Raw genomic sequence first — 19,860 nt, 5'->3', positions numbered from 1 at the left:
CTGCTGGACCATGCCTGAAACATCAGCAAGCGCAATATGGCCTCCAACTGTTTCCAAGAGTTTAAGAATCGGAGAGGCGAACCCACATTTTCAATGGAAGTCGGAAAGACTGTCCATTTCTCCGCACGTGTACTAACAGTGAACAACAGAAAGAAGAACTACGATTTGAGAAGTATAATCCTCGTTAGTAGGTTGGAGAGTATCTCCGCATGTCACACGGTTAGACCGAACTGATGGGGAGGCTCCTCCCAGACCGAGCTGAGCTGTCCGTGCTTGTGTCGGTGCGTGCCAAGTTCTTCTGCCAAGCCTCCTCCAAAATGATTCCCCAACGGGGAGTTAAGCCTTTTCTTTGCCGCTGTCCAATAGCTTGGATGAGCTGGGTTTAAACATTCTAAAGAACAGCTGATGAAGTGCTTGGCGTGGCTCTTTTTGAACAAATTGCAATGCGTTGTTCGCCCGATGGAAGGCGTTCGCCACCAACACAGTTCCAAAGCGAGAGGGAAGCAGTTTCTTGAAGCCCCCCCCTAAATGTGCCTAGATCCGGATTCGCTGAGACCACAACACAGAGTACTAACCAACCACACCATCAAGGCGAGCTAACAGACGGCTGCACAGGGCTCGGCCGAGATGAAGTTTGCTCTTTCGCCTCTAGAGATCAAATCAGCAGCTGAGCTAAATGCACCGCAAACGTAGTCAGCAGGATTCGAACCTGCGCAGGGAGACCCCAATGGATTTCTAGTCCATCGCCTTAACCACTCGGCCACGACTACACAAGGTTCTTGTGTCGTCTCGCATTCCTTTCGACGCTGCTGCTGATACTGCTTCTCAGCGAGGCGAAAAGCCAAAGCTGCAAAACCAGTAGGTAGGCGCTAAAGACAGCAACCGTCGCCCGAACAGGGACTCCCCCAGTGATGGCACCCTACAACTTCACCTGACCTTTTGGAAGCACTCACAGACAAGGGCTGAGCGAGGCATCGAGCCCGGCTAGCTGAGTCGGTATAGCATGAGACTCTAAATCTCAGGCCCGGCTAGCTCAGTCGGTAGAGCATGAGACTCTTAATCTCAGGGTCGTGGGTTCGAGCCCCACGTTGGGCGCCAGGGGTACCCCAGTCAGGGGCACTTTTTAAGGGGCCCAGTACAGCAGATCTAGTGCTGGGATTTTCTTGAGACAAGTGCAACTTCCTCACTCTTCTGTTTCCAAAGGGGGTTCTCTGAAAATGAGCATGATGCTCATTTAGTTTTGCCACGCTTTTGCCCTTTAATTCCGAGTCAAACGTAGCCACGTGTCCAAGCAATATCCTCAACAACCGTCTCTGTGGCGCAATCGGTTAGCGCGTTCGGCTGTTAACCGAAAGGATGGTGGTTCAAGCCCACCCAGGGACGAAAGCTTTGTGGTGAGCAGCTGCAGTTTTCTGACCCCAAAATGTTGAGGCTCGCCAGTGAAGCTTACTCAACAGAGTCTTGCTCTAATACAATACGGCTTTGCAAACACACGGAAGGAAAAGAAGCCTTTGGCTTCTCACGCCGGGAGTTAAACCCGGGCCGCTTGGGTGAAACCAGGGGTCCTGACTGCTGGACCTTGCCTGAAACATCAGCAAGCGCAATATGGACTGCAACTGTTTCCAAGAGTTTAAGAATCGGAGAGACGAACCCACATGTTCAATGGAAGTCGGAAAAACTGTCCATTTCTCCGCACGTGTACTAGCAGTGAACAACAGAAAGAAGAACTACGATTTGAGAAGTATAATCCTCGTTAGTAGGTTGGAGAGTATCTCCGCATGTCACGCGGTTAGACCGAACTGATGGGGAGGCTCCTCCCAGACCGAGCTGAGCTGTCCGGGCTTGTGTCGGTGCGTGCCAAGTTCTTCTGCCAAGCCTCCTCCAAAATGATTCCCCAACGGTGAGTTAAACCTTTTCTTTGCCGCTGTCCAATAGCTTGGATGAGCTGGGTTTAAACATTCTAAAGAACAGCTGATGAAGTGCTTGGCGCGGCTCTTTTTGAACAAATTGCAGTGCGTTGTTCGCCTGATGGAAGGCGTTCGCCACCAACACAGTTCCAAAGCGAGAGGGAAGCAGCTTCTTCAAGCCCCCCCAAAATAGTGCCTAGATCCGCTGAGACCACAACACAGAGTACTAACCAACCACACCATCAAGGAGAGCTAACAGACGGCTGCACAGGGCTCGGCCGAGATGAAGTTTGCTCTTTTGCCTCTAGAGATCAAATCAGCAGCTGAGCTAAATGCACCGCAAACGTAGTCGGCAGGATTCGAACCTGCGCAGGGAGACCCCAATGGATTTCTAGTCCATCGCCTTAACCACTCGGCCACAACTACACAAGGTTCTTGTGTCGTCTCGCATTTCTTTCGACGCTGCTGCTGATACTGCTTCTCAGCGAGGCGAAAAGCCAAAGCTGCAAAACCAGTAGGTAGGCGCTAAAGACAGCAACAGTCGCCCGAACAGGGACTCCCCCAGTGATGGCACCCTACAGCTTCACCTGACCGTTTGGAAGCACTCACAGACAAGGGCTGAGCGAGGCATCCAGCCCGGCTAGCTCAGTCGGTATAGCATGAGATTTTCTTGAGACAAGTGCAACTTCCTCACTCTTCTGTTTCCAAAGGGGGTTCTCTGAAAATGAGCATGATGCTCATTTAGTTTTGCCACGCTTTTGCCCTTTAATTCCGAGTCAAACGTAGCCACGTGTCCAAGCAATATCCTCAACAACCGTCTCTGTGGCGCAATCGGTTAGCGTGTTCGGCTGTTAACCGAAAGGATGGTGGTTCAAGCCCACCCAGGGACGAAAGCTTTGTGGTGAGCAGCTGCAGTTTTCTGACCCCAAAATGTTGAGGCTCGCCAGTGAAGCTTACTCAACAGAGTCTTGCTCTAATACAATACGGCTTTGCAAACGCACGGAAGGAAAAGAAGCCTTCGGCTTCTCACGCCGGGAGTTAAACCCGGGCCGCTTGGGTGAAACCAGGGGTCCTGACTGCTGGACCATGCCTGAAACATCAGCCTCCATCAGACTCCAACTGATTCCAAGAGTTTAAGAATCGGAGAGGCGAACCCACATTTTCAATGGAAGACGGAAAGACTGTCCATTTCTCCGCACGTGTACTAGCAGTGAACAACAGAAAGAAGAACTACGATTTGAGAAGTATAATCCTCGTTAGTAGGTTGGAGAGTATCTCCGCATGTCACGCGGTTAGACCGAACTGATGGGGAGGCTCCTCCCAGACCGAGCTGAGCTGTCCGGGCTTGTGTCGGTGCGTGCCAAGTTCTTCTGCCAAGCCTCCTCCAAAATGATTCCCCAACGGGGAGTTAAGCCTTTTCTTTGCCGCTGTCCAATAGCTTGGATGAGCTGGGTTTAAACATTCTAAAGAACAGCTGATGAAGTGCTTGGCGCGGCTCTTTTTGAACAAATTGCAATGCGTTGTTCGCCCGATAGAAGGCGTTCGCCACCAACACAGTTCCAAAGCGAGAGGGAAGCAGTTTCTTCAAGCCCCCCCCAAAAATGTGCCTAGATCCGGATTCGCTGAGACCACAACACAGAGTACTAACCAACCACACCATCAAGGCGAGCTAACAGACGGCTGCACAGGGCTCGGCCGAGATGAAGTTTGCTCTTTCGCCTTTAGAGATCAAATCAGCAGCTGAGCTAAATGCACCGCAAACGTAGTCGGCAGGATTCGAACCTGCGCACTGAGACCCCAATGGATTTCTAGTCCATCGCCTTAACCACTCGGCCACGACTACACAAGATTCTTGTGTCGTCTCGCATTCCTTTCGACGCTGCTGCTGATACTGCTCCTCAGCGAGGCGAAAAGCCAAAGCTGCAAACCCAGTAGGTAGGCGCTAAAGACAGCAACCGTCGCCCGAACAGGGACTCCCCCAGTGATGGCACCCTACAACTTCACCTGACCGTTTGGAAGCACTCACAGACAAGGGCTGAGCGAGGCATCCAGCCCGGCTAGCTCAGTCGGTATAGCATGAGACTCTAAATCTCAGGCCCGGCTAGCTCAGTCGGTAGAGCATGAGACTCTTAATCTCAGGGTCGTGGGTTCGAGCCCCACGTTGGGCGCCAGGGGTACCCCAGTCAAGGGCACTTTTTTAAGGGGCTCAGTACAGCAGATCTAGTGCTGGGATTTTCTTGAGACAAGTGCAACTTCCTCACTCTTCTGTTTCCAAAGGGGGTTCTCTGAAAATGAGCATGATGCTCATTTAGTTTTTCCACGCTTTTGCCCTTTAATTCCGAGTCAAACGGAGCCACGTGTCCAAGCAATATCCTCAACAACCGTCTCTGTGGCGCAATTCGGCTGTTAACCGAAAGGATGGTGGTTCAAGCCCACCCAGGGACGATAGCTTTGTGGTGAGCAGCTGCAGTTTTCTGACCCCAAAATGTTGAGGCTCGCCAGTGAAGCTTACTCAACAGAGTCTTGCTCTAATACAATACGGCTTTGCAAACACACGGAAGGAAAAGAAGCCTTTGGCCTCTCACGCCGGGAGTTAAACCCGGGCCGCTTGGGTGAAACCAGGGGTCCTGACTGCTGGACCTTGCCTGAAACATCAGCAAGCGCAATATGGACTGCAACTGTTTCCAAGAGTTTAAGAATCGGAGAGACGAACCCACATGTTCAATGGAAGTCGGAAAAACTGTCCATTTCTCCGCACGTGTACTAGCAGTGAACAACAGAAAGAAGAACTACGATTTGAGAAGTATAATCCTCGTTAGTAGGTTGGAGAGTATCTCCGCATGTCACGCGGTTAGACCGAACTGATGGGGAGGCTCCTCACAGACCGAGCTGAGCTGTCCGGGCTTGTGTCGGTGCGTGCCAAGTTCTTCTGCCAAGCCTCCTCCAAAATGATTCCCCAACGGTGAGTTAAACCTTTTCTTTGCTGCTGTCCAATGGCTTGGATGAGCTGGGTTTAAACATTCTAAAGAACAGCTGATGAAGTGCTTGGCGCGGCTCTTTTTGAACAAATTGCAGTGCGTTGTTCGCCTGATGGAAGGCGTTCGCCACCAACACAGTTCCAAAGCGAGAGGGAAGCAGCTTCTTCAAGCCCCCCCCAAAATAGTGCCTAGATCCGCTGAGACCACAACACAGAGTACTAACCAACCACACCATCAAGGAGAGCTAACAGACGGCTGCACAGGGCTCGGCCGAGATGAAGTTTGCTCTTTTGCCTCTAGAGATCAAATCAGCAGCTGAGCTAAATGCACCGCAAACGTAGTCAGCAGGATTCGAACCTGCGCAGGGAGACCCCAATGGATTTCTAGTCCATCGCCTTAACCACTCGGCCACAACTACACAAGGTTCTTGTGTCGTCTCGCATTTCTTTCGACGCTGCTGCTGATACTGCTTCTCAGCGAGGCGAAAAGCCAAAGCTGCAAAACCAGTAGGTAGGCGCTAAAGACAGCAACAGTCGCCCGAACAGGGACTCCCCCAGTGATGGCACCCTACAGCTTCACCTGACCGTTTGGAAGCACTCACAGACAAGGGCTGAGCGAGGCATCCAGCCCGGCTAGCTGAGTCGGTATAGCATGAGACTCTAAATCTCAGGCCCGGCTAGCTCAGTCGGTAGAGCATGAGACTCTTAATCTCAGGGTCGTGGGTTCGAGCCCCACGTTGGGCGCCAGGGGTACCCCAGTCAGGGGCACTTTTTTAAGGGGCCCAGTACAGCAGATCTAGTGCTGGGATTTTCTTGAGACAAGTGCAACTTCCTCACTCTTCTGTTTCCAAAGGGGGTTCTCTGAAAATGAGCATGATGCTCATTTAGTTTTGCCACGCTTTTGCCCTTTAATTCCGAGTCAAACGTAGCCACGTGTCCAAGCAATATCCTCAACAACCGTCTCTGTGGCGCAATCGGTTAGCGTGTTCGGCTGTTAACCGAAAGGATGGTGGTTCAAGCCCACCCAGGGACGAAAGCTTTGTGGTGAGCAGCTGCAGTTTTCTGACCCCAAAATGTTGAGGCTCGCCAGTGAAGCTTACTCAACAGAGTCTTGCTCTAATACAATACGGCTTTGCAAACGCACGGAAGGAAAAGAAGCCTTCGGCTTCTCACGCCGGGAGTTAAACCCGGGCCGCTTGGGTGAAACCAGGGGTCCTGACTGCTGGACCATGCCTGAAACATCAGCCTCCATCAGACTCCAACTGATTCCAAGAGTTTAAGAATCGGAGAGGCGAACCCACATTTTCAATGGAAGACGGAAAGACTGTCCATTTCTCCGCACGTGTACTAGCAGTGAACAACAGAAAGAAGAACTACGATTTGAGAAGTATAATCCTCGTTAGTAGGTTGGAGAGTATCTCCGCATGTCACGCGGTTAGACCGAACTGATGGGGAGGCTCCTCCCAGACCGAGCTGAGCTGTCCGGGCTTGTGTCGGTGCGTGCCAAGTTCTTCTGCCAAGCCTCCTCCAAAATGATTCCCCAACGGGGAGTTAAGCCTTTTCTTTGCCGCTGTCCAATAGCTTGGATGAGCTGGGTTTAAACATTCTAAAGAACAGCTGATGAAGTGCTTGGCGCGGCTCTTTTTGAACAAATTGCAATGCGTTGTTCGCCCGATGGAAGGCGTTCGCCACCAACACAGTTCCAAAGCGAGAGGAAGCAGTTTCTTCAAGCCCCCCCCAAAAATGTGCCTAGATCCGGATTCGCTGAGACCACAACACAGAGTACTAACCAACCACACCATCAAGGCGAGCTAACAGACGGCTGCACAGGGCTCGGCCGAGATGAAGTTTGCTCTTTCGCCTTTAGAGATCAAATCAGCAGCTGAGCTAAATGCACCGCAAACGTAGTCGGCAGGATTCGAACCTGCGCAGGGAGACCCCAATGGATTTCTAGTCCATCGCCTTAACCACTCTGCCACGACTACACAAGATTCTTGTGTTGTCTCGCATTCCTTTCGACGCTGCTGCTGATACTGCTTCTCAGCGAGGCGAAAAGCCAAAGCTGCAAAACCAGTAGGTAGGCGCTAAAGACAGCAACCGTCGCCCGAACAGGGACTCCCCCAGTGATGGCACCCTACAACTTCGCCTGACCGTTTGGAAGCACTCACAGACAAGGGCTGAGCGAGGCATCCAGCCCGGCTAGCTCAGTCGGTATAGCATGAGACTCTAAATCTCAGGCCCGGCTAGCTCAGTCGGTAGAGCATGAGACTCTTAATCTCAGGGTCGTGGGTTCGAGCCCCACGTTGGGCGCCAGGGGTGCCCCGTTCAGGGGCGCTTTTTTAAGGGGCCCCGTACAGCAGACCTAGTGCTGGGATTTTCTTGAGACAAGTGCAACTTCCTCACTCTTCTGTTTCCAAAGGGGGTTCTCTGAAAATGAGCATGATGTTCATTTAGTTTTGCCACGCTTTTGCCCTTTAATTCCGAGTCAAACGTAGCCACGTGTCCAAGCAATATCCTCAACAACCGTCTCTGTGGCGCAATCGGTTAGCGCGTTCGGCTGTTAACCGAAAGGATGGTGGTTCAAGCCCACCCAGGGACGAAAGCTTTGTGGTGAGCAGTTGCAGTTTTCTGACCCCAAAATGTTGAGGCTCGCCAGTGAAGCTTACTCAACAGAGTCTTGCTCTAATACAATACGGCTTTGCAAACGCACGGAAGGAAAAGAAGCCTTTGGCTTCTCACGCCGGGAGTTAAACCCGGGCCGCTTGGGTGAAACCAGGGGTCCTGACTGCTGGACCATGCCTGAAACATCAGCAAGCGCAATATGGACTCCAACTGTTTCCAAGAGTTTAAGAATCGGAGAGGCGAACCCACATTTTCAATGGAAGTCGGAAAGACTGTCCATTTCTCCGCACGTGTACTAACAGTGAACAACAGAAAGAAGAACTACGATTTGAGAAGTATAATCCTCGTTAGTAGGTTGGAGAGTATCTCCGCATGTCACGCGGTTAGACCGAACTGATGGGGAGGCTCCTCCCAGACCGAGCTGAGCTGTCCGGGCTTGTGTCGGTGCGTGCCAAGTTCTTCTGCCAAGCCTCCTCCAAAATGATTCCCCAACGGGGAGTTAAGCCTTTTCTTTGCCGCTGTCCAATAGCTTGGATGAGCTGGGTTTAAACATTCTAAAGAACAGCTGATGAAGTGCTTGGCGCGGCTCTTTTTGAACAAATTGCAATGCGTTGTTCGCCCGATGGAAGGCGTTCGCCACCAACACAGTTCCAAAGCGAGAGGGAAGCAGTTTCTTGAAGCCCCCCCCCAAAATGTGCCTAGATCCGGATTCGCTGAGACCACAACACAGAGTACTAACCAACCACACCATCAAGGCGAGCTAACAGACGGCTGCACAGGGCTCGGCCGAGATGAAGTTTGCTCTTTCGCCTCTAGAGATCAAATCAGCAGCTGAGCTAAATGCACCGCAAACGTAGTCAGCAGGATTCGAACCTGCGCAGGGAGACCCCAATGGATTTCTAGTCCATCGCCTTAACCACACAAGAACCACAAGGTTCTTGTGTCGTCTCGCATTCCTTTCGACGCTGCTGCTGATACTGCTTCTCAGCGAGGCGAAAAGCCAAAGCTGCAAAACCAGTAGGTAGGCGCTAAAGACAGCAACCGTCGCCCGAACAGGGACTCCCCCAGTGATGGCACCCTACAACTTCACCTGACCGTTTGGAAGCACTCACAGACAAGGGCTGAGCGAGGCATCCAGCCCGGCTAGCTGAGTCGGTATAGCATGAGACTCTAAATCTCAAATTGAATCAGGCTTTGGTGAATTGAGGTTTGGTTAAACCCTGAATCCACCAACGCCTGATATATACCCCCCCTAATACTCACAGGTATTTGGTACAGTCCATCCTGACCGAGGGCAGCCTGAGGGCTGTCGGGAACCCGGATCATCATGCCGACCTCCATCATAGGACATCGGTCGACAAAATGTCCGGGGTCCCCACAACCCCAACAGGCTGGCCCAGGAGTCCCCGCCGCCTTAGCGGCAGGAAGCAGACCCCCGAATTGGCGAGGAGAGGCTGATGAAAGGGAAGAGGTCTGTGGACCGTTGCCCGTCCGGTGGGGGTGTCCCTCCGGGGACCTTAGAGCTCCGTATGGCCCCGCCTCTGGTGAGAACCGGGTTCGCGGCGCCGGACACGGGTAGAAGCTCCCCCTGGACCTGGGAAGTGGCACCGGTCTGGTAGAGATGGAGAATCTAGAGGGAGAGAGAGAAAGAGATGATGGGGTCGCACCGATCTCTGGGCACGCCACCAATTGGTCCTCCGCCAGCTGGATGGCCTGGACCAGCGTCGTCGGGCGGTGACACTGGACCCATTGGGCGGTTTTCTTGAGCAACCGCGCCACAAACTGGTCCAGCGTCACCTGGTCGACGATGGTATCGACGGTAGTGGCCCCGGCCATCAGCCATCTGCGGCAGGCATCCCGGAGCTGGTGAGCGAAGGCAAAAGGCTGGGAGCGCTCCCCGAACTCCAGGGATCGGAACCGATGCCGATGCTGCTCAGGACTCCGGCCAACCCGTTGGAGGTTGGCCTTCTTGAGGTTCGTGTAGATCATCAGATTCTTCACTGGAAGTTGTTGGGCAGCCATCTGGGCTTCTCCAGACAGGAGTGGGATAAGGCGGGAAAGATGTAAGTTTTATTTCACAAATAATAATAACACTTCCGGGTTTAAAGACCGGTTCTCTCTGTCCGTTTAACAACTCTTTTGTTGACGATTCCTTCTGCTCGGGGATTCCTTGAGTACACCGTCCTCGTGTCTCCCGAGTACCGTCGTTTCCCAGCCGGTTTCTCTCTCTCCCTTTGCTTCCTCCTTCGTGCCTTAAAAGCGTCTCCTCTCCAATTACTAGAACGAGAAGCAGGTGTTTTCACTATAGCGTTGATCTGCTTACTCACGGTCATTCTCCCAACACGCCCCTTCACCGCAGACCGTGCTAAACCATGCCCCCTTTGCCACAGTAATAAATTGACTTTATTAATAATAAATTTGGGAACCGATTGCACAAATATTTTAAGTAATTGTTTTTATTATAAGCTAATAGAACTCAAAATGAATTGCTGTCTGAACTTACCGATCAAGTATAAAAAGTACTGCTGGACTCAAAATCATTACTCAAGTTAACTTATTACAATAGTGTTCACTTTACTATAGAAATATAAGGAAGTTATTAAACTACCATTATGGTGATCAGTCTTTCCTTTAGTTGGGCTCTTGACTCTTGCCTCCTGTTAAATAAATTTCTCTGTCAGTGGTTGTGTGTTTCAGAAAAATCACATGCGCACTGATTAAAAAGAGATCTCTAAAAAGGACAGTTTGGAGCTGATTTCAAGGTTCAATTTTTTATAATGTACATAAGCTGTTCTAAATAAGAATGATTCCCAGCCTTTTCTTACTGTTGAAAATGTTTCAGTTCATAAATGCACAAGGATTGTGTCTAAATAATGTTTTACAGACACACTTAGACATCAACACTCATCATACAAACCTCAACAATGATGACAATAATCAAACAAATTCAGATAAACAGATCAACTGCAATGCATGCTGGGAATCATGAAGGAGTTTTGTACTATGATGTTACCCAGCATGCATTGCAACATGACGTTTTATTTTGTTAATTGTCACCATTGTTGAGTTTCATACACTGATTATACATGTCTAATTTATTTAATTTGTCTCTGACAATATTTCATTCATAACACTAATCTGTAATATCAAAGCACTTAACAAAGTTATAACAAACACTCTTAATCAGTGATTCATAATGATTAAATCACAAATTGAAAACTGCAACAAGATTTCTTTTTACTCCTAAAAACTCTTTCAGCAGTTAAAGAGCACCAAAGCGAATGAGTCAAGAGCCCAACTAAAGCAAACACTGATCACAATAATGGTAGTCTAGTAAATTTTAAACCTGTTTTTATATTAATTACATGGTTACTTGCTATCTAGGACATTATAAAGTTTTAAGTTACCGGAACTATTTCAGTTTTTAGTACATTTAACTCATTTTTAATGAGAAGATTGTACTATTCGGGATACAGTGTTCTCAAAAGAACGTCTTGTACATTTCAAGTTATTTTACATTTTAACAACAATTAACAATGTGTAGTAAAATCAACATTTTCACTTATCAGGCAAGGCAAGTTTATTTACATAGAACATTTCATACACAAGGGTAATTCAAAGTGCTTTACATAAAACGATTGACAGTATGAAATAAGATGTATCATTAAAATGCAAATGATTTTAGATCACAAATACAACTTTAGATTTTAAGAAACAATAAAACAGCAATAAAGTTGATTTAAAATGTAATTATGTATATAAAAAGAATAAAAGAAAAAGAAAAATAAATTAGAAATAGAAATAGAAGTGCAGTTGATGTAAACCAGCACAGTGCTCAGGTTGTGAATGCACAGCTAAACAAGTGTATTTTTAATCTGGATTTAAAAGTACCTACTGTTAGTAAACATCTGATGTCTTCTGGAAGCAGATTCCAGCTACGGTGGCATAATGGCTAAACGGTGACTCGGCTTGTTTTGAGTGAACACTTGTTATCTCTAACTGACTTGATCCTGATGATCTGAGAAACCTGTTTAATATATAAGCATATCTAAAATGTATTTAGGTCCTAGACCATTTAGTGATTTATAGACAATTAATAATACTTTGAAGTTGATTATAAAAGTAACTGGTAACCAGTGTAAGGACCTGAGGATTGGAGGGATATGCTCAGATTTTTTGGTTCTGGTTAGAATCCTGGCGGCAGCGTTCTGGATGAGCTGCAGCTGTCTGATGGTCTTTTTGGGAAGACCTATAAGGAGTCCATTACAGTAATCCACCCTGCTGGTGATGAAAGCATGAACTAGTTTCTCATAATCTTGGTTTGAGACAAAATATCTGATTCTGGCTTTGTTTCTGAGATGGCAGTTCGCTGATTTCTTATTGCTTTGACATGACCACTGAAACTAAGGTCAGACTCTAAAATGACACCAAGATTTATTACCTTACTTTGTGTCTTTAGACCTCTTGAGTCAAATTTTGTGTTTACCTTGTTTGTTTCATCCTTGTTACCAAAACAATGACCTCAGTTTTGTTTTTATTTAACTGAAGGAAGTTTTGACACATCCAGCTGTTAATTTCATCAATGCACTGGCAAAGAGAGTCAATAGGCCTGTAGTCATCGGGTGAGGGGGCTGTGTAGATCTGAGTGTCATCTGCATAACTGTGGTAGGCAATTTGGTACTTTTTTCATAATTTTTCCAAGCATGAATGTCATACGGTCAAATATATATACTTATTAAAATTTCAATAGAGAAAAAAATTTGTAACTATGATATAGATAATCACACTTTATCATAGTGCATAGTGGATCGGGCGGCAGTCGAAGGCGGGGGCCTCCACAACCAGATCCCTGGACGCGGAATCTAGCTCTAGGGACATGGAACGTAATCTTTCTGGTGGGGAAGGAGCCTGAGATTGGGCTCTGGAACCACACTCCTTGAGAGAGGATGGACTATTCACCACCCATGGTGAGAGGCGGTGGGCTGGTGTGGGTTTGCTTATAGCCCCCCAGCTCAGCCGCCATGTGTTGGAGTATACCCCGGTGAACGAGAGGGTCGCTTCCCTGCGCCTTCGGGTTGGGGATAGGTCTCTCACTGTCGTGTGCGCCTATGGGCCAAATGGCAGTGTAGAGTACCCGGCCTTCTTGGAGACTCTGGGAGGGGTGCTGGAAAGCGCTCCGACTGGGGACTCCGTCGTTCTGCTGGGCAGTTCCCACGTGGGCAGCCACAGTGACATCTGGAGGGGCGTGATTGGGAGGAACGGCCCCCCTGATCTGAATCCGAGTGGTGTTCTGTTATTGGACTTCTGTGCTAGTTACAGCTTGTCCATAACTAACACCATGTTCAAGCATAAGGGTGTCCATCTGTGCACAAGGCACCAGGACACCCTAGGCCGGAGGTCGATGATCGACTTTGTGGTTGTTTCATCTGACCTCCGGCCGTATGTCTTGGACACTCGGGTGAAGAGAGGGGCGGAGCTGTCAACTGATCACCACCTTGTGGTGAGTTGGATCCAATGGCGGGGGAGAATGCTGGACAGACTCGGCAGACCCAAACGTACTGTGAGAGTCTTTTGGGAACGTTTGGCCGAATCCCCTCTCAGAGTGATCTTCAACTTCCACCTCCGGCAGAGCCTCGACCAGATCCCGAGGGAGTCTGGAGATATTGAGTCAGAGTGGACCATGTTCTCCACCTCCATTGTCAACGCGCCCACTCGGAGCTGTGGCCGTAAGGTCTCCGGTGCCTGTCGAGGTGGCAATCCCCGAACCCGGTGTTGGACACCGGAAGTAAGGGATGCCGTCAAGCTGAAGAAGGAGTCCTATCGGGCCTGGCTGGGTTGTGGGACTCCCGAGGCAGCTGACGGGTACCAACAGGCCAAGCGGATGGCAGCCCGGGTGGTTGTGGAGGCAAAAACTCGGGCCTGGGAGGAATTCGGTGACGCCATGGAGAAGGACTATCGGTTGGCCTCGAAGAGATTCTGGCAAACCGTCCGCCGCCTCAGGAGCGGGAAGCAGTGCCCTACCAATCCTGTTTACAGTGGAGGTGGGCAGCTGTTGACCTCGACTGGGGATATCATCGGGCGGTGGAAGGAATACTTCGAGGATCTCCTCAATCCCGCCGTCACGTCTTCCATTGAGGAAGCAGAGGCTGAGGGCTCGGAGGCGGACAAGTCCATCTCCTGGGCTGAAGTCACCGAGGTAGTCAAGAAACTCCTCGGTGGCAGGGCACCGGGGGTGGATGAGATCCGCCCTGAGTACCTCAAGTCTCTAGATGTTGTGGCGCTGTCTTGGCTGACAACATCTGCAGCATCGCGTGACGGTCGGGGACAGTGCCTTTGGACTGGCAGACCGGGGTGGTGGTCCCTCTTTTTAAGAAGGGGGACCAGAGGGTGTGCTCCAACTATCGGGGGATCACATTTCTCAACCTTCCCGGGAAAGTCTATGCAAGGGAACTGGAAAGGAGAATCCGGCCGATGATAGAACCTCGGATTCAGGAGGAACAGTGTGGTTTTCGTCCCAGTCATGGAACACTGTACCAGCTCTATACCCTCTCCAGGGTGCTGGAGGGCGCATGGGAGTTCAATCCCGCCGTCACGTCTTCCATTGAGGAAGCAGAGGCTGAGGGCTCGGAGGCGGACTAGTCCATCTCCTGGGCTGAAGTCACCGAGGTAGTCAAGAAACTTCTCCGTGGCAGGGCACCGGGGGTGGATGAGATCCGCCCTGAGTACCTCAAGTCTCTGGATGTTGTGGCGCTGTCTTGGCTGACAACATCTGCAGCATCGCGTGACGGTCGGGGACAGTGCCTTTGGACTGGCAGACCGGGGTGGTGGTCCCTCTTTTTAAGAAGGGGGACCAGAGGGTGTGCTCCAACTATCGGGGATCACACTTCTCAGCCTTCCCGGGAAAGTCTATGCAAGGGAACTGGAGAGGAGAGTCCGGCCGATGATAGAACCTCGGATTCAGGAGGAACAGTGTGGCTTTCGTCCCAGTCATGGAACACTGTAGCAGCTCTATACCCTCTCCAGGGTGCTGGAGGGTGCATGGGAGTTTGCCCAACCAATCCACATGTGTTTTGTGGATTTGGAGAAGGCATTCGACTGTTTCCCTCTTGGCATCATGTGGAGGGTGCTCCGGGAGTATGGGATTCGGGACCCTTTGCTAAGGGCTATCCGGTCCCTGTACGACTGGAGCTTGGTTCGCATTGCCGGCAGTAAGACTTATTCCCGGTGCGGGTTGGACTCCGGCAGGGCTGCCCTTTGAAGCCGGTTCTATTCATAATTTTTATGGACAGAATTTCTAGGCGCAGCCAGGGGCCGGAGGGTGTCGGGTTTGGGGACCACAAGAATTCAACTCTGCTCTATGCGGATGATGTTGTCGTGCTGGCCCCATCAGACCATGACCTTCAGCATGCACTGGGACGGTTTGCAGCCGAGTGTGAAGCGGCTGGGATGAGAATCAGCACCTCCAAATCCGAGGCCATGGTTCTCAGTCGGAAAAGGGTGGCTTGCCCAGTTCAGGTTGGTGGAGAGTTCCTGCCTCAAGTGGAGGAGTTCAAGTATGTTGGGGTCTTGTTCACGAGTGAGGGAAGGATGGAACGGGAGATTGACAGACGGATAGGTGCAGCTTCTGCAGTAATGCGGTCGCTGTACCAGTCCGTCTTGGTGAAGAAGGAGCTGAGTGAAAAGGCAAGGCGAGGCTCTCGATTTACCGGTCAATCTACGTTCCTACTCTCACCTATGGACATGAGCTGTGGGTCATGACCGAAAGGACAAGATCCCGGCGGCCGAAATGAGCTTTCCCGGCCCCAGATAAAGCGGAAGAAAATGGATGGATGGATGGATGGATATAGATAATAATTAACTTCATTTCAAGTTACACAGCAATGCGAGAAACATTTCTATCACTTTGTTGCACCAGTGGACACTTACGCACGTATGTTTTGTATATAAAGTTATTATATACTTTAACACGTATGTTTTGTATATAGAGTTACTATATTCTTATGTATGCATTTTTTATTTTTTTGAGAAAAAATACCCAATTCATCAATACAATCAAATTTAAAATGAAAGGAATTAGAATAGAAAGTACTGTAACCATGATACTGGCTGTGGCAACTGTCTTTGTTGCGGGGATGTTGGGACTGCCAGCATTTAATTTTGTAAACTTTTGATTGTAAGGCCTCCGGGCAGGTGATGGGGAGGAAAGGAGCTCAGCAGGAGAAATCCGTTTGGATGAATAGACTTGTGGGGTCAAAACCATATACACAAGCTGGTCCCTTTTAGGGTTGGGGCCGGAGACAGTAGGCAAAGGGACAGGGGTAGGTTGAGATGTCTGCTGAGGGAACAATTGCATCTGAGCTGGCACCCTGGGGAGACAGACTGTAGAAAATGGGTGTGCTGGGCCGGAGCTGCAGAGTTCATCTTGACCACTGCTTGTCCTGCTGTACTTTGAGGCAAGTGGTATTGATGTTGAGGGCAAGGCTGTGGTGGTGCAGCAGTGGGGTGCAGCTGTACTGGTGGGAGAGGTACATGAACATAAGGAATGGAGGCAGGCAAGTTAACAGCAGAATATTATATTTCTCCATCTTCAGTCCCTTGTTGTGCCACTGAATGAGAGTTGTTTGATTAACATCAAACAACTGCAGAGTTGAGCTCTGTATGACTTCACCATTACTCAGAACCAGCTGTCTGATCTTGCTGTAGTCTCTGAGAATTAGAGATTATCTAGTCAGTACATAATTACCCTGTTTTTTGGACTTAAATTGATGTCACAAAGTTTTAAAAAAAGCACTCTACCAGATAACAACAATCTGGCCACTGGGCAGGGGATCCTGTCGATCCTAGGACGCAAAATGTTAATTCAAGTTTCTATTTAGAGCACCTGAAGCGTCCCGTTGTCAGACGCAACTGGTGCTGTGCAGAGTATAACACACATGCCTCCCCACTGGTCACATTCTGAAGCAACCTACGTACACTGTCTCCCACCCGCTTATCATATGCTGTCTCCGCCACGCTCCCTCCCTCTGAACAGCTCTCTCTCTTGGACACTAACACTGATACTCTTTGCTCCACACTTACCTCCTGCTTAGACAGCTTATGCCCCCTTACATCTAGGCCATCTCGTGCATCTCCTTCTGCCCCCGGGTAATCAGGTGTTCTCCTCGAGCATTGCGCCACACTCAGGTCTGCTGAGAGAAAGTTGCACAAATCTAAAGAATCCATTGACCTCAGATCTCTATCAGTCTCTGCTCTCTTCTCTCTCTGCTGATGTCTCCTTTGCAAAGACTCAATACTACTGTGAGAATTTGGATATCGTCTGTGTTCCCACTTAGTAACTAATAATAATATTAATCTGATAGCTCATATACTGTGTGAAATGTATTAAAATGATTATTGTTCATGTATTATGTCTAAGGTTACTTAAGGTCAAGTGCTGACCTAGTTAAGAGAATATGTAGGCCTATACTGTTTTAAATGATCTTAGTCAGAATATCATACTGTCTCATATAACCTACAAACTGATAACAGTATTTGTGAAGTCACACATATAAACTTTCTCATGCTGAATACATCTCCAGGGACATGTCTGAACAACGGTCACGATGACATGACATGATTCTGGTCACAGGATTACCAGAATGACATACTGTCCTTGAATGTTCTAGATGATGGAGAACAGGGAACTAAAATATATGCCAAATAAGGAGACATTGAAGTTCATGATCAATGTGATGTCTTATTGTTACTTCCTGTTTTATGTATATAAATAGTAGTCCCTTAATACAATAAAGTTGGACTCTGATTGAACTGCACTCTGTGTCTGTGTCATTCTTGGTCTCCTGGATCCAGAAACTCTGAAGGTTCAACCGACTAGTTTCTTCAACTTAGAATAACTGAATTTAGACTTAGGGGACAAGTAAGAAATAATCTTACAGATTGGGGGCTCGTCTGTGAAAAGGGGGGGGGAATCTCTATCTTAGAACCAAGAAACCAAAGCATACATGAGAGGCAAGCGCACCGGGCGATCGGGAACATACCTACATTAAAAGGGGTAAGTGTTTTTCTATACAGTTCTTTTATTGACTTACAGAAATCTAACGCTTACCCTGTAGGATTCTTGTGAATTAAAATTTCGTAGAGACGAAATAGGGTTTTTCGATTCATGTTAGTGGGAATTCACTTTCCCATTGTTGTGACAGCGTAGCTGGCAACAGTAATTAGTTTAATTATTAATGCACGAATATGAAGGGTGATGCAGTCCTGATCACACTGTAATTTGGGATTGCGGTGTCAGCCTTGGAACTCAGGGGAAAAGGCTTTGTTAGTCAGAAAACATCTGTTTGATGTTTACTTGAAAAAAAAAAGGATTAATTTATTCAAAGGTTGTATTAAAATTGAGGAAATTATTATTAATTATCACAATTCATGTGTATATTGGAATATTGTTATCAGGAAAAAGAAGGTGAACTTATATCACCCCAGATCACAATACAATATACAAAATATTGTTGGAACTGTCAGTCGATCGAACACGAAGAGTTTTGCTGCTATTGTTATTTTTGTCTGTATTGTTTTTATCACTACCAGTTTGGTCTGTGTAAGATGGGGAGTTCTGTTTCAAGGCCACTGCCGGGCGAAACGCCAGTCGCATTTATGTACAGAAATAATCAAGGGTTTTATACAGATCCATATGTTAGCAATCTCGCAGGATGGTCAGAGGGCATGAAAACGCAAATGGATATTCCCTATCCAAGGGACGGTTCATTTTCTGATGAAAATATGGCTTTGGCAAAGGGAATGGTAAAAGAAGGTTGGGGAGACCCATTGTGGGATTATCCATACATGAATAAAGCTTATGCCGTATGGAAAGATATGAAAAAGGTCTGGGACCAGGGTCCTGAAAAACCAAAAATTGTTGCGTATGTTGCCAACCAAAATCGGGGTCTATTAGAAAAACCGCCTCCATACTCTGTCCCTTGCCAAAATCATAATTCTCCCTCTGCACCCTCACTGACGACAAAAAAAAAAGCTGCTTCCGCAAAATTTAACACTACAGCCCAAAATCCTAGGGTGGAGATGACAACGCCCAAACAACCGGCGAAACAATTGATTGCTGATAACTCTGACGCAGCTATACAAAATTCAATGGTTTGGGTCAGAGCTGGAAACACGATAAATGTTAGACCAGATACGAATGTCTGATATGGAAGCAATTTGTAAAAGCTTGCCTTCTCCACAGGAAGCGGGAAAATATCTATCGATCTTGCAAACTCATACGAAATATTCGCATTTTACAGGTGCTGATTTCCGAGCGGTGCTGTTGAGAACACTAGAGAAAGATGTAACTGAAGAAATGTTCATAGAAAAATGTCCCACACTGTCAATCGCACATGACAGAATCACAGGTAGCGGTACGGCTGCAAACCCACATGATTTATTCTGGGAAACCTCCGCAAATGTTGAAGCATTTTTCAAAGAATTGAGAGTTTTTCTTGACGCACGCTTAGGCAGTCTGCAGGACCTATCGTTCGCTGCCGGCACGAAGCAGGGACCAAAAGAATCCGCTGCTCTATTCTTTGTGCGTTTTAAGAAAGCTTGGGTTGAAGATTCCAAATTGCCAATAAATAATGAACTAAAGTCGTTGTTTGTTAATACTTTGTTGAATAATATGTCTGCAAAACAAGCGCAATTGATTAGGATCACAACTTCAAACCTGCATGAAATGACTCTGGAGGCCCTAGGTAAGCGTATCAGAGAGCTCGACGCTTCGGGCGGCTTTTCGATTAAAACTGAGAATACAATGTTTTCAGGCTTTCAAGGAAAAAGAAATACTGAAAATCGCGAACAACGAAATAATGCGCACAATCTTGAGTATCATCAGCAGCCATACTCTAGCCAAAAGAGGAAGTCAGAAATAATCTGTTTTCATTGTGGAAAAAAAGGCCACTATAAACGAGAGTGCAGGCAATTGCGGAACTATGTCTCACCCCAGTCTATTTCTGGCGATACACACACACAGCAGCGCGCGCCACAGGGAAGAGATGAGACAACTAGAAATTCATATGCAACCCAGTGGCACTCAAACCAGGCATAGAGTTGCCCGCAGAGTGACGTCAGTTCTGATTTATGTATGATGACCTTAACATTCTCAAACAATGGTGAGGATTTGCCTTATTTTTCCCTTAAGATAAATGGGCAGTCTCAAACATTCCTGCTCGATACAGGAGCAGATGCTTCATCTATGACGTCAAATTGTTATGAGGGTCCTATTACTAATCAAATTATTCACTCTGTGGGAATTTCTGGAACTTACATTGCCTGTGCGGTCACACCTCCATTACAGGTTGACGCTGA

The 19,860-nt window shown here is 48.1% G+C and overlaps 13 non-coding genes across 13 annotated transcripts; 8 read left to right on the top strand and 5 right to left on the bottom strand.

Annotated features, from left to right (window-relative positions):
* Positions 1-688: 688 nt before the first annotated feature.
* Positions 689-770, bottom strand: trnas-aga (transfer RNA serine (anticodon AGA)). The gene has a single exon. It is a non-coding gene; the product is annotated as a tRNA-Ser (tRNA).
* A 252-nt stretch (positions 771-1,022) lies between these two features.
* On the top strand, positions 1,023-1,095 carry trnak-cuu (transfer RNA lysine (anticodon CUU)). The gene has a single exon. It is a non-coding gene; the product is annotated as a tRNA-Lys (tRNA).
* A 214-nt stretch (positions 1,096-1,309) lies between these two features.
* On the top strand, positions 1,310-1,383 carry trnan-guu (transfer RNA asparagine (anticodon GUU)). Its single transcript has one exon. It is a non-coding gene; the product is annotated as a tRNA-Asn (tRNA).
* Positions 1,384-2,251: 868 nt separating this feature from the next.
* trnas-aga (transfer RNA serine (anticodon AGA)) lies at positions 2,252-2,333 on the bottom strand. The gene has a single exon. It is a non-coding gene; the product is annotated as a tRNA-Ser (tRNA).
* Positions 2,334-2,723: 390 nt separating this feature from the next.
* Positions 2,724-2,797, top strand: trnan-guu (transfer RNA asparagine (anticodon GUU)). Its single transcript has one exon. It is a non-coding gene; the product is annotated as a tRNA-Asn (tRNA).
* Positions 2,798-3,668: 871 nt separating this feature from the next.
* On the bottom strand, positions 3,669-3,750 carry trnas-aga (transfer RNA serine (anticodon AGA)). The gene has a single exon. It is a non-coding gene; the product is annotated as a tRNA-Ser (tRNA).
* A 252-nt stretch (positions 3,751-4,002) lies between these two features.
* trnak-cuu (transfer RNA lysine (anticodon CUU)) lies at positions 4,003-4,075 on the top strand. Its single transcript has one exon. It is a non-coding gene; the product is annotated as a tRNA-Lys (tRNA).
* Positions 4,076-5,221: 1,146 nt separating this feature from the next.
* On the bottom strand, positions 5,222-5,303 carry trnas-aga (transfer RNA serine (anticodon AGA)). The gene has a single exon. It is a non-coding gene; the product is annotated as a tRNA-Ser (tRNA).
* A 252-nt stretch (positions 5,304-5,555) lies between these two features.
* trnak-cuu (transfer RNA lysine (anticodon CUU)) lies at positions 5,556-5,628 on the top strand. The gene has a single exon. It is a non-coding gene; the product is annotated as a tRNA-Lys (tRNA).
* Positions 5,629-5,843: 215 nt separating this feature from the next.
* Positions 5,844-5,917, top strand: trnan-guu (transfer RNA asparagine (anticodon GUU)). Its single transcript has one exon. It is a non-coding gene; the product is annotated as a tRNA-Asn (tRNA).
* Positions 5,918-6,787: 870 nt separating this feature from the next.
* On the bottom strand, positions 6,788-6,869 carry trnas-aga (transfer RNA serine (anticodon AGA)). Its single transcript has one exon. It is a non-coding gene; the product is annotated as a tRNA-Ser (tRNA).
* A 252-nt stretch (positions 6,870-7,121) lies between these two features.
* trnak-cuu (transfer RNA lysine (anticodon CUU)) lies at positions 7,122-7,194 on the top strand. Its single transcript has one exon. It is a non-coding gene; the product is annotated as a tRNA-Lys (tRNA).
* Positions 7,195-7,409: 215 nt separating this feature from the next.
* trnan-guu (transfer RNA asparagine (anticodon GUU)) lies at positions 7,410-7,483 on the top strand. The gene has a single exon. It is a non-coding gene; the product is annotated as a tRNA-Asn (tRNA).
* Positions 7,484-19,860: the final 12,377 nt, after the last annotated feature.

This window comes from Triplophysa dalaica, chromosome 5 (assembly GCF_015846415.1).
Source record: "Triplophysa dalaica isolate WHDGS20190420 chromosome 5, ASM1584641v1, whole genome shotgun sequence".
Taxonomy (NCBI): Eukaryota; Metazoa; Chordata; class Actinopteri; order Cypriniformes; family Nemacheilidae; genus Triplophysa; species Triplophysa dalaica.
The sequence above is the reverse complement of the archived record's forward strand: the minus strand, read 5'-3'. Positions and strand labels throughout refer to the sequence as shown.